Here is a 13519-nt window from a genome sequence, read left to right as displayed (position 1 = left end):
AAATGTTATTCAAGCGTTTGAAAAAATGTTGATCAAGGATTTGAAAAAATTAAAATGAGTATAGAAAAAAATTTACCATGTATTAAAAAATAGTGATTTTTTATCATGTATATAAAAATGGTAACCAAGCATTTGAAAAAGTATTTGAAAAATGTTAAATTTGTATACAAAAAATGTGACATGTATTAAAAAATGATGAAACATTTTGATAATGTATATAAAAAAGTTAATCATGCATTTAAGAAATTTTAATCAATCATTTAGAAAATGTTAAATGTATATAGAAAAAATGTTGACCATGTATTCAAATAATGTTAATATTGCATTTCGAAAATATTAGTCAAGCATTTCAAAAATGTTAAATGTGCATAGGAAAAAAAGTCAATCTTTGTATTTCAAAAATGTTGATCAATCATTTCAATAATGTTAAAGTCTGTATAAAGAAATGTTGAACATGTATTACAAAATGTTAAAGTCATATGAAAAAATGTTAACCGTCTATTAGAAAATGTTGTTGACATATACAAAAAGTATAGAATAAAAAAAGAAACATAGGAAACCAACAAAATGAAGACTGAAATAGGAAAAATAAAGCCGAAGAAACAAGTGTAGAAATAATAAAAAGGAAAAAAAAGAAAACCTGGAGAAGAAAAAAAAGAAACAAAAAAGGGAAAAGGCATTTAAAACCGAAGAAATGAATGAAAAAATAAAAATGGGGAAGAAAAAATAACGAAAAGGCGAAAAAGGGAAGAAAACCGAATAACACATAAGAAAATAGAGAAAGAAAAGAAAAACAAAAAACCCGAAAAACCAGTGAAACCCAGCTCTTTATGCCTCAAGTAGGGCAAGCCCAGCTCCTTTAACATGAACTCGAGAGCTGAGAGACTAGGAGTGCTGCCAACACCCTTGAGACTAGGGATCGATTCCCGGGTTCCCTCGTTTCTTCTGTCTTTTTTAAGATTGCACGCGTGTAACAGGCCGGCCTGACACTTTAGACACGTGTTTCCTCTCGTCTCGCTTAATGCGAGATATAGACGCCACGCTTAGTAACTGAGCAAAGATTCCAATGTCTTTGATGTCTTGGGTTGTACTACGATGGACTCGACATGCTATCCCTTTGGCTCATTATCTTTTTTACCTTATTTTTTATGGGCCTGGGCGTTTGGCTAGGCCTATACATACTTGGACCTACCCCGTAGATATAACCCACTCAAGTACCTTTTTTAATAATAGCCAAGATTTATAAAATAGAATTAGTAAGATTCCCATGTGATTGAAGTTGTCGTTTCATGGAACACATAATGTTCTAAACTTTCCATGTGACTAGTACAAAAACATTTTCCCACAATTTAGAAGATACAAAAATTAAAGTTTACCACGAGACAAGTGTATTTTTTTTCCATACCTTCCAAGATGTAAAAAATATAATCATTAAAATTGTCATGTGTTTTATTTTTTAATGAAAGAGTGAATTAGTGACAATAGTATTACCTATTAAGAAAAAACTAATAAAAATAATAAAAACAAATAATGACAAATTTGCCACACAATTTACACATAAATTGGGTTTTCAATAATATACAAGAAAAATCTTATAATAGTGGTATTTATAAGAAGCAATGAATTAGTGGTATTTATAAGAAGCAATGAATTAGTGGTATTTGTATTGCCATTAAAGTAGAATGAAAATGAAATAACAACAAAATTGAAATAAAAATGAAGTTTTATAAGGATCAATAAATAGGTGCCAATTGGTACTACTCTTTTAAGAAGAAAGACAATGATAACAAGTTAAAACATAAAACTTGCACATAACATTTTGTAGTATGCAAAAAACAATCTTATAATAGTGTAACTTTTGCACATATTGCGTAGTACTTATGTGGATACATTTACACTCTCGCAACCTTCTAAATATAACTACAAAAGAGAAAATGAAAACCTACTAATAAAAAGGAGAAACACATTAAGAAAAACCAGATAGAGAGAGAGAGAGAGGGGGGAGGGCTTGGAAATATAGTTATGGGCTTCAGCCTACTTGCAAATCCTGAACCAATTATTCGGTCAATCAAAAAGAAACAACCCAAACCAACTCACGAAACAGCGAGAAAAAACCACGAATCGCAAAGCATAAATCAAGCGCCAAAGAGTAGACTGGCCCAAAATAGCTAAACTACAAACTAATAATGTGGTTGGACTTTGTAGCCATAGAATCGGCACAAACACAAGACGGGTTGACAGCACACAACACATCACCCTTGAGAATTTTTATTAAGAACCCCAACATCCGAAGACCAGTCACCAGGAGCAACCCATCAAACGTATTCATTCTTCGGGGGGAGGTCCTTCGGCGAACAGTTCCCTTGTTCACCAACGCCCAGCGCGGGGTGGGGGGCATGGCGACCCCCACCCATTGGGCCAAAGGCCCATTAGATAGTCTTTTTGATAAAATGCCATGAACAAAAATCAGAAAATGAACAAATGCCACAAAAGTTGCCACATTCCTAGTCATCACCAAAAAATCTTCTGTGCAAAAAAAAAAGTGGCATTAAAATTTTTTCACCCCTCAATAGTAAAAAGGCCATCCCGTTAAATAATGAAAATGACATCCTCGCAATAATTAAAGTGCATTCCTATTATAAATAAACATGACATGCTCTTATTATATAACTGCCATGCCAGTAAAATTAAAAATGTCATCCTCTCACTATTAAAAATGGCATCATCTTAATGTAAAAATGATATCATCACAATAATAAAAATGTCATCATATTATTAATAAAGTGCCATGCTCTTATTAACAAAAATGCCATGCCACTAAACATAAAAATGCCATCCTCTCAATAAAAAAATGGCTTCCTCTTTATCGACGAAGTTGCAATCCTCTTATAATAAAAATGCCATTCTACTAATAATAAATTGCCCTATGAGAAAGTAAAAAAATTCAGGATTTTCGAACAAATTAAAAAAACAAAGAGGTTTCAAAAAATTCCATGTCATATATAAAAATAAGTTTTAAGCCTCTTAGTTTTAACATGAATGTTCACGACCCCTCTCTCTAGCCTAGTGACAAAATGCCCACAATCTGGCAAAGAGGTCATGCTTTCGAAACCTACCCGGCTCGTGGGTTACACATTTTTTGGGGGAAAGAGTTCTTCATGAATCGGCAGACAATGAACGCCTCTAGTCATTTGATGTGGCAAGGCCCCTGCGTCAAGATCTGTGTGAAGGTGGGGAGGCTGTTTGCCAGGGCCGCCCACCCGAGCAAGGTTCACAGATAGCTTTTCTGTTTATTAAACATTGATTAAGACATTGCACACAATGTTTTCCATCATACTCCGGCAGGGCTACCGCCTTTGCTTGGATCGCTCACCCCCATCATGCTCCGACGGTGGGGGTGGGGCAGGGCCACCCCTACCCAATTGGCCAAAGGCCCATTAAAAAGTTTTTTTTTAGAAAATGCCATGAACAAAAATTAGAAAATGAAAAAATTCCACAACAGTTGTCATATTCCTAGTCATCACCCAAAAATCTTGTGTGCAAAAAAAAGTGGCATTAAAAAATGCCACCACACAATATTAAAAAGGGCATCCTCTTAAATAATGAAAATGACATCCTCGCAATAATAAAAGTGCATTCCTATTATAAATAAGGGCCATTTGCATTTCTGTCCCTAACTCGAACCACCTAATCAGATATACCCCTAATTCGAAAGCCTGCTCAAATTTGCCCCTCCGCCGTTAGGTGCCCTTACAGAAAAGCCATTCTGCGTCGTTACCGTCCGGTCAAACAACTTTGACCGTCCTGAAAAAAATAGCAAAAAAATTTAAAAAAATATAAAATTTTGTGAGATCGAAGATACTCATGTGCGCAAGGTGCGTGCAAATTTTCGTGCTATTTTGACATTCCAGGAGCTCGTGGTGAGGAAAAACAGTTAATATGCACGCTTGTGAACAGTAAATTTGAAATAAAATAGCAAGAAAATTCAAAAAAATATGAAATTTTTTGGCATCAAAGAGGCTTGGGTGCACAATGTGCTTGCAAGTTTTTGTGATCAAATGACATGCGAGGAGCTCTAGCAATAAAAAACAAAATAGTCATTTTTTCCCAAGTTTTTTCCTGAGCCAAATTTTGTTTTTTTCTCCACAAGCCCCTACAATGTCGAAACACAACAAAATTTTGCACGCAGCTTGTAGACCATAGCCTCTTTGATGCCAAAAAATTTCATATTTTTTTGAATTTTCTTGCTATTTTTTTGAATTTACTGTTCACAGGCTTACATATCTACTGTTTTTCCTTTGACACGAGCTCCTGGAATGCCCAAACAGCACGAAAATTTGCACGCACCTGGCAAACCTGAGTATCTTTGATCTCACAAATTTTCAGATTTATTAGATTTTTTTGCTATTTTTTTAAGACGGTCAATGCCCTTTGACCGGCTTTGACCTGCTTTGACCGGACGGTAACGGCACAGAAGGGCATTTCTGTAAGTGCACCTAACAGCGGAGGGGCAAATTTGAGCAGGCTTTGAAATTAGGGGTAAATCTGAGGGTGGGCGCAAATTAGGGGCATAGATGTAACTGTCCCTATAAATAAACATGACATGCTCTTGTTAATACAATTGCCATGCCAGTAAAATTAAACATGCCACCCTCTCACTACTAAAAATGCCATCATTAATATAAAAATGCCATCATCGAAATAATAAAAATGTCATCATACTATTAATAAAGTGCCATGCTCTTATTAACCAAACTGCCTTGCCACTAAAAATAAAAATGCCATCCTCTCAGTAATAAAAATGCCATCCTCTTAATAACGAAGTTGCCATCCTCTTATAATAAAAATGTCATTCTATTAATAATAAACTGCCCTGTGAGAAAGTAGTAAAAATCAAGATTTTCGAACAAATTAATAAACAAAGAGGCTTAAAAATGCCAAGTTATATATAAAAATTAGTTTTAACATGAATGTTCATGACCCCCTCTAGCCTAGTGACAAAAAGCCCAACAATCTGGCAAGAGGTCATGCCTTCGAAACCTACCTGGCTTCTGTTACACATTTTTGAAAAAAAAAAACAAGAGTTCGCCATGAATCGGCAGATAGCGAACGCCTCCATTCATTTCACATGGCAATGCCCCTGCGTCGAGAACCGTGTGAAGGTAGGGAGGCTGTTTGCCACGGTCGCCCACCCGAGGAAGGTTCGCCAGATAGCTTTTCCGTTTATTAAACATTGATTAAGACGTTGCACGCAATTGTTTTCATCATACTCCGGCAGGGCTACCGTCTTTCCTTGGATCGCTCACGGCCGTCAGCATCCCGTGGAACACGTTCTCGCTGCCGCTTGACACTGGCGCCTGCAAGTCTTGCACTATCATCTGGCACACGGCTGACCACACAGTGCCCTTGAGCACATGACCCCTCCGCCGCAAAAACTCTCTCGCCTCTGCTTTGAGCTCGATGACCACGCCATCGACCACTGTCTCGTCCTCGTACCGCACAACATTCGGCACGAGACTGTGGTACACCCTTGGGCTCTGCACGGCAACCAGAGGGCTCATCCCCAGGACGAAGTGGTTCAGGAACACCTGTGTCACCGCCGCAATGATGTTGGTGCCGCCGCTTGCGCCCACCACGCCAGCCAGCTGCCCATCCTTGAGGATGATCGTCGGTGTCATCGATGAGAGCGGCCGCTTTCCCCCCGCGATGAAGTTGGCCGGCGCCGGTGGGAGGTGGGAGGTGGTCGGGGGTCGGGTACGATGACGGCATCGAAAAGTCGTCCATCTCGTTGTTGAGGACGATGCCGGTGGACGGCGAGAGGACCTGTGCGCCGAAGTAGTAGTTCACCGTCGTCGTCATCGCCACCGCATTCCGGTCGCCGTCCACCACGCACAGGTGGCTCGTGCCATTGTCGCGCAGCTGGCTCCACCTGACACACATACATAGAGTTTGTCATTGGAAAGGAAGCATGCGTATTGATGATGACCGACAGGGACATATTCGAACGGAGCACTTACTTTGGGAGGTAGTAGGCCGGAGGGAAAGTGGTGTTGTCGGCGATCCTTTGCCGGACCTTATCAGCGAATGCCGGCGACAGCATCTCCGAGACGATCCCAGCGGCGTTGACGAAGCCGGGGTCGCCGAGGTCCATCCGGACGGCCAGCATGTGCTTAACCGCCTCGACCAGCCGGTGCACGCCCAGAAATCCTCTCAGAAACTCCGCCGACTTGTAACCACCCAAGATGTTCAACACCTGCATACACATCAAATCATCGTCATAACAATAATCGCTGAATGAATACGCTCAACTGATCGAGCCATGGACTGCAAGTGACGTACCAGTGCCATGCCGACGGTGCCGCTGGACGGCGGCGGCATGCCAAGGAAGGTGAACCCCATGGCGTCGGCACGCAAGGCGGCGCTGACCTCCACCCTATACCCCTTCAGATCATCCATCGTCACCACCCCTCCACCTCTCCTCACGTCCTCCACGAGCCTCTCCCCGACGGCGCCACCGTAGAGCACCGAGATGCCGTGCTCCGCCACGGCGTCCAGGTGTCCGCGAGCGCCGGGTTGCGGCAGAGTGCACCCGCGACCAGGACCTGCCCCTCCGGCGCGAACACGGCACGCAGGCCGGGGTCGGCCAGCACGTTGGCCTCCACTGCCTTGAGCGCGTTGGCGACATAGGGCACGACGGTGTAGCCGTCGCGCGCGAGCTTGATCGCCGGCACGAAGAGGGACTTCCACGGCAGACGCCCGTAGCTCGACCACGCGGCATGGAGGCCCGCGAGCTCCCCGGGGACGCTCATGGCAAGCGCCCCCTTGAACTTGGACATCGGGTCGGCGGCGTACATGGTCTGATTTACATACATGTTGTACATAAACAGTGCGGTTAACCACGAGCACGTGAGCAATTACTAGTACGACTTCCCCTCCATAATATGTGGTGTATTATTTTTTTAAAGTTAAACATCCTAATGTTAGACTAAATTTATAGAAAAATGTATTAACACCTACAACACTAAGCCCCATGTGGCACTCGTCTTAAGTAATCGGACCTTGATGAAAACAAATCTACAACACCAAGCACCACATGGCACTCGTGGTACAAAAATGCTACATCTACGTATGATCTACGTGACTTTACGTAACTTGCCTTAACTTACCTCTTCGCGCCCCCTGATTTCAACCGGGGGTGGGGCCCCTTCCTTTATTTTCTCTAACCAAAACATGCCACCTAATCAGTTATGTTAATTACTTTGAAATCCTTACCTAGCTGTAGTATTACTGCTCGTGGTAACACTAGTAGAAAAGGGCCATTTGTCCCGGTTCGTAAGGGCCTTCTGTCCCGGTTGTTGAACCGGGACTAAAGGGTCGTTACTAAAGCCCTAGGCCTTTAGTCCCGGTTCTTACACGAACCGGGACAGATGGGCCTCCACATGGCCGGTGCGGCGAGCCCAGGCAGGAGGCCCTTTGGTCTCGGTTGGTACCATCAACCGGGACCAACAAGCGTCCACGCGTCAGCAGCTGGCAGGAGCTGAGGTTTTTTTAAAGGGGGTGGTTTAGGGGTTTTGAGGGTTAATTTAGGTGTTTCATATATTGTGTTAGCTAGCTAACTAATAGAGAGAAGTGTCCTCTCTTATCTCCGTGCTTGGTCGACGCTACGTACTGTACGTATAGAGAGGACTCGACACGCTAGCTAGTAAGCAAATGAAGGAAACAGAAGATCGTCATGAACATATGCATACAGAGAGAAGTGATATCGACCACCTCTCCTTCTCCGAGAGATTGGTCGAACAACAAGTTCGCGTATATCTATCCGACACAATATAATTATCGATCATGTGGTCAAGAAAAAATGCCGCCAATTCCTCTTGAATTGCTCGCATACGATCTGGTGGTAGGCATCCCGCATCCGAAACATCTAATTTGAAGAAGGGGGTCAATACATATACATACATACATATATATATATATATATATATATATATATATATATATATATATATATGTATATAAGAAGGGGGTCAATACATATATATATATATATATATATATATATATATATATATATATATAAATGAAACTCAACAGAAATGATGGTAATAAAATAAAATTGTGAATATTATTATTTACACACTTCATATTGTTTGTCAGAGTAGCCCCGCTCACAGGTCGTGTGGCGGATGGACTCGCAAACGTAGTATCCACAGTAATTATTCCCGGCTTCCTACCACAACCACTTTACAAGAAATAGAGGTCAATCAAACTGATAAGCAAACTAGCTATAAATGGTATTGATGAAACTAGCGCTTGAATCACTAGGAGATGCACGAAACATGCTAGTAGTACTTACTTTCGGGTGTAAATCGCAGCTTCCTCGGCAGTCCCAGAGCTTTTGAGGTGAATTTTGTCCAAACCCTGCTAGACAAAGAAAACAATTACTTGATATCAGGAAATGAATAAAGTTGTCGATATGGTGCGATAATGATCGATTTAACTTACTTCTCTAGCATTTCAGTCATGTCCGCATACTCCTTGGGATCTTTTCGTCTCGAGTCTAAGACGGTTACCACTCCATGTTCAAGCTTAATCTCTAGGAGAATATAGTGGAAACTGCGCACGCATGCATAACTCATCAATTACATTACTATAACCTGGACTAATAAGGGAAACCAAATATGCACAAGACAGTAACACACTCACTTGAAGTTGTAAGGAAAGAGTATGGTAGCTTTGTTTTGATTTAATACAAACGATCGTAGCAAGTTGGCCTCGGTCTCTTTGGCCTTAAATTCACCCGTATATGCATCTATGAGATTTGTGTTAATGAACCCAATATCACCGATTTGTCTTTTCTTCAATTCGGCGATCTTCAATCTGCATAATATAGTGAGGATAATTAAAAATACATGCAATGAAAGAGCTGACCTATATATAGAGACTTAATGACAGAAGTAGTACTTACAGACAGTAGCAAGTGACCGTTAATTTATCGAGGGCCTTTTGATTGAAAAACTGGAAGAACTCCTCAAATGGAACATTCAACAGATCAATTCCAACAAGGTCATGCTCCTCTTTAACTCTCAGCGGCAAAATATCATCCCCCCAGACTCTCTGCGGGTTTTCATGTACCAATCATGAATCTTCGCATCATCGTTATTAGAGATCTTTCATCTTTGACGAGAGGCTTCCCGTAATGGTATCTATGTTCGTCCACCTCCAAGAAATCATAATGCATAATTTTTTTAAGCTCATTCTTCCACCTCTTGAATAGTTCTGCCATCTTCTTAAGAGCATGAGACTTGATCAATTGCTCTTTAACTGGCTTCTCCGGATCCTCCTCTGGCGGTAGGGTGAAATTTCCTTCAGCGCGGTCCAAAGATCATCTTTCTGCATATCGGAGACATAAGACACCTCAGGATCTTCTTTAGCCAGCTTAAACCATTGGTGGATGCTGATCGGGATCTTGTCCCTAACAAGAACCCCGCACTGAGCAGCAAATGCTTCCTTTTTCTAGATGGGTTCAATCAGTTGGCCATCGCGCGCGATTTCTATGATCTCAAAACTTTCATCCGAGCGCAACTTTTTCTTCGGGCCTCGTCTCTTTACCGAAGTTGTGCTCGATCCGGAGGGGTAGAAAAAAAGAAGAAAGACGAGAGTTCATTAATATGTGTACATACCAAAAACAATTAATGCATCAATTAGCTAGCTATAGTCAGCACATACTTAATTAATATATATACCTGGCCGGACTCCGTTCGGTCACCGGAGCCGTCATCACGGTGTCCTTCTTGCATTGGCATTGGGTCACCGGAGCCATCATGATCATGTCCTTCCTCCTCCATTATTCGATCACCGTAGTCTGCTTCTTCACCCTGTTCTTCCAGACCATCGGTGTCGTTGAGAAACGAGAAGACGGCATCACTTTCGTGTGCGATTATGTCCCCCAACGCCGCTTCTGTTGCTTCGTCTCGGGGGTCCATAGTTTCTGCAAATATTTACAACATGGCAATGATTATTCAAACATGACAGATGGATATATTAGTGGCAAACATAGAACTAGCTATCTAATCATAATAAGGAATCATATTAGTGGCCTCGACGCTGCTTCTCTAGGGTTTGGGGTGGCCTCGACAACGCTTCAAGGGTTTGGGGTGGCCTCGACGACAACGCTCTTTTAACTTGGTAAATTTGGGTGGCCTCGAGAGAGTTTGTCGGGTAGGGGCGCGGCGGGAGGGGGTAGGAGACCGACATCATTTTTTCTAGGGTTTGGGTGTCATCGAGAGTTTTGTTCGAGCGAGAGGGCCGGGGGATGCTCCCTGGTATAAGTTATCACGGTCGAGAGGGGGTATATATAAATCAGAGAACATATATAGATACAACTTTTCTAAACATATATACACAGAGAACATACATACATATATACACTTTTCTAAACATGAAGCAGGTGGATATATTAGTGGCAAACGTCGACCTAGCTTCTCCCGGGTTTGGGGTGGCCTCGGCAACGCTTCCTCGACCCTCGACCCCTCGACGACCCTCGCCCCTCGAACCCTCGACGGCCCTCGACCCCTCGGTGACCCTCAACCCTCTGCCCTAGTTCCCGACCCTCGACCGCTCGGCGATCCTCGACACCCTCATTCCCGATAAAAAAGAAGAAGAAGAAAAAAGAGGAGAAGAAGGAATAGAGGAGTAGATTTCCACTCCTCTATTCCTTCTTCTTCTCCTCTTTTTTTTCCGACGTCCCCCCTCATGTCATGTCCGACGCCCCCCGCCGCCCCCCCGCCTCATGTAATGTCCGACATCCCCTCTCACTTTAACAAAGAACTACCTTAAAAAAAGACTTGCTTCGCCGCGGGTGCTCGATCGGTGCGACGTGGACTCGGTGGAAACACTTTATGAAAATGCGGTGGTGGCCGGGCCGGGCGGTTTTTTTCCTTCTTCATTTTTTCCTTTGTTTTTTCTTATATGTTTGTTTTCGTTTTCACTCTACATTTTCGTACATATGAAAAAAAAAGTTTCTATACAAAAGTGCACATTTTTTATGAACAAATTACAACATCTAAATTAACTATACATCTAAATAAATATAACTACACATCTGAAACTTTCCTAATCTTAAAACTAAACTAAACATAAACTAAAATAATCTAAAAAAACATGTAAAAACATCTAAGAATAGCATCTAAAAACATCTAAAAATATCTACAAATATAATAGCACCGCGCAGGGGCGTAGGGGCACGGTGGAGGGGACGGCGCCGGCGGGGCAGGGGCGCAGGGGCGCAGGGGCGCGGGACAGGGGAGGGGCGCGGGAGCAGGCTGGTGCTCACAGGGGGCGGCGGGGCACTGTGGGCGGTGCGGCGGGGCCGGCAGGGGCGCGAGGGTCAACGCCGTCGTCGGGGAAGAGGGCGCCAGCGGCGGCGGCGACGACGTTGAGCAGCCTGACGGCGGCGGCGGCGGCGGCGACGTTGAGCAGCCTGACGGCGTCGGTGGCGGTGGCGACGGCAAGGTGCAGCAGGGGCGTCGGGCGGCGACGGCGACGAGGAGGAGCAGGGGCGTCGGGGGAGAAGAAGTGATGGATTTCGTCGAAACTGCTAAGTGTTTTCTTATATACCCAGGGCATTGGTCCCGGTTCATGGCACCAACCGGGACCAATGCCCCCTTTAGTTCCGGTTGGTGCCACCAACCGGGACCAAAGGTCTCTTTTCAGTAGCCAAAGGGCGGGAAACAAAGGCCTTTGGTCCCGGTTGGTAGCACCAACCGGGACTAAAGGGGGGGCATTGGTCCCGGTTGGTGCCACGAACCGGTACCAATGCACCCCTTTAGTCTCGGTTGGTGCCACCAAACGGGACCAAAGGCCTTGCATAGCGGCGTGGTGGTGGGAATTTAGTCCCACCTCGCTAGTGGAGAGGGGCGCGCAGTGGTTTCTAAGCCCCACTGTCGCACCCCTCTCGAGCTCCTCTCCATTGCAGGCTTACGGGCCTAATTGTGACTGCTATGCCCGATGGGCCTACTGGGCCTTCTGCGGGCCTGAATCCTGGCCCATGGATGGGTTTCTAGTCGTATTCAGGCTGTGGTGGCCAAGTAGGTGGCAATTTTTTATTTTTTCCCAATTTTTTTGTTTTCTTTTTTGCTTTACTTATTTTGTTTTGTTTCTACTTACAACAAAATACTTATTGATTTTATTTTATTTTGTTTCTAATTACTTATTTATTTTCTTTTATGATTATTCTTTTTGCTATTAAAGTTTCTAACAAAAAAGTTCTTTATGAAAATTCTTTTTGCTTTTAATGATTTTGAACAGAAAATACTTTGATAATTTTAGTTGCATCAATTTTATATAATTTTAGTTTCAATAATACTAGAGGTTGCTTATAATGTATTGAACAGAAAATACTTTGATAATTTTAGTTTCATAAATTTTATTTATGTTATTACAGTTTATTTTATTTTATTTTGTTTTGTTTCGACTTATATATTTTATTAAAGTTTATATTATTTTGTTTCTAATTACTTATTTAATTTATTTTTTGATAATTCTTTTTGCTATTAAAGTTTGTAACAAAAAAGTTCTTTATGAAAATTCTTTTTGCTTTTAATGATTTTGAACTGAAAATACTTTGATAATTTTAGTTGCATCAATTTTATATGGTATCATCATTTCAAATGAACTCTGGAAAGGTTGAAAGTTGGCATGGTATCATCTTTTCACCCACATAGCATGTGCAAGAAAGTAGAGAGGGTTACGGCAAAAACTGGATGCACTTCGTGTACAAAACGGACAATCTCTTTCGAAGTATCAGGGTTTCATACGGAAACTCGTATGTTACAAAGCGATTTCATTTTTTTGAACTTATTTGAACTCCATAGTTTTTCTGTGTTCAAAATGCACCATTCAAAGCCGCATCATCAATTTTCAACCCTTTCTGACTTCATTTGTTATTTTTAATGCATTTACTGATTATTTTGAGCTATAAGACCCTGAAATTGAAAAGCATTTCAAATGAACTCTAAAAAGGTTGAAAGTTGGCATGGTATCATCATTTCACCCACATACCATGTGCAAGAAAGTACAGAGGGTTACGACAAAAACTGGATGTACTTCGTGTACAAAACGGACAATCTCTTTCGAAGTATCAGGGTTTCATACGGAAACTCGTATGTTACAAAGGGATTTCATTTTTTGAACTTATTTGAACTACATAGTTTTGCTGTGTTCAAAACGCACCATTCAAAGCCACATCATCAATTTTCAACCCGTTCTGACTTCATTTGTTATTTTTAATGCATTTACTGATTATTTTGAGCTATAAGACCCTGAAATTGAAAAGGATTTCAAATGAACTCTGAAAAGGTTGAAAGTTGGCATGCTATCATCATTTCACCCACATAGCATGTGCAAGAAAGTAGAGAGGGTTACAACAAAAACTGGATGCACTTCGTGTACAAAGACAATCTCTTTCGAAGTATCCGGGTTTCATACGGAAACTCGTCTGTCACAAAGGGATTTCATT

General features: G+C 42.1%; 1 pseudogene; it reads right to left on the bottom strand.

The window, feature by feature from the left end:
• Positions 1 to 5264: 5264 nt before the first annotated feature.
• Positions 5265 to 13519, bottom strand: part of LOC123076107 (glutathione hydrolase 3-like) — a 67747-nt pseudogene continuing 59492 nt past the window's right edge.

Source organism: Triticum aestivum, chromosome 3D (assembly GCF_018294505.1).
Source record: "Triticum aestivum cultivar Chinese Spring chromosome 3D, IWGSC CS RefSeq v2.1, whole genome shotgun sequence".
Taxonomy (NCBI): Eukaryota; Viridiplantae; Streptophyta; class Magnoliopsida; order Poales; family Poaceae; genus Triticum; species Triticum aestivum.
Note: the sequence above shows the minus strand (reverse complement) of the source record. Positions and strands in the feature narration are given on the sequence as shown.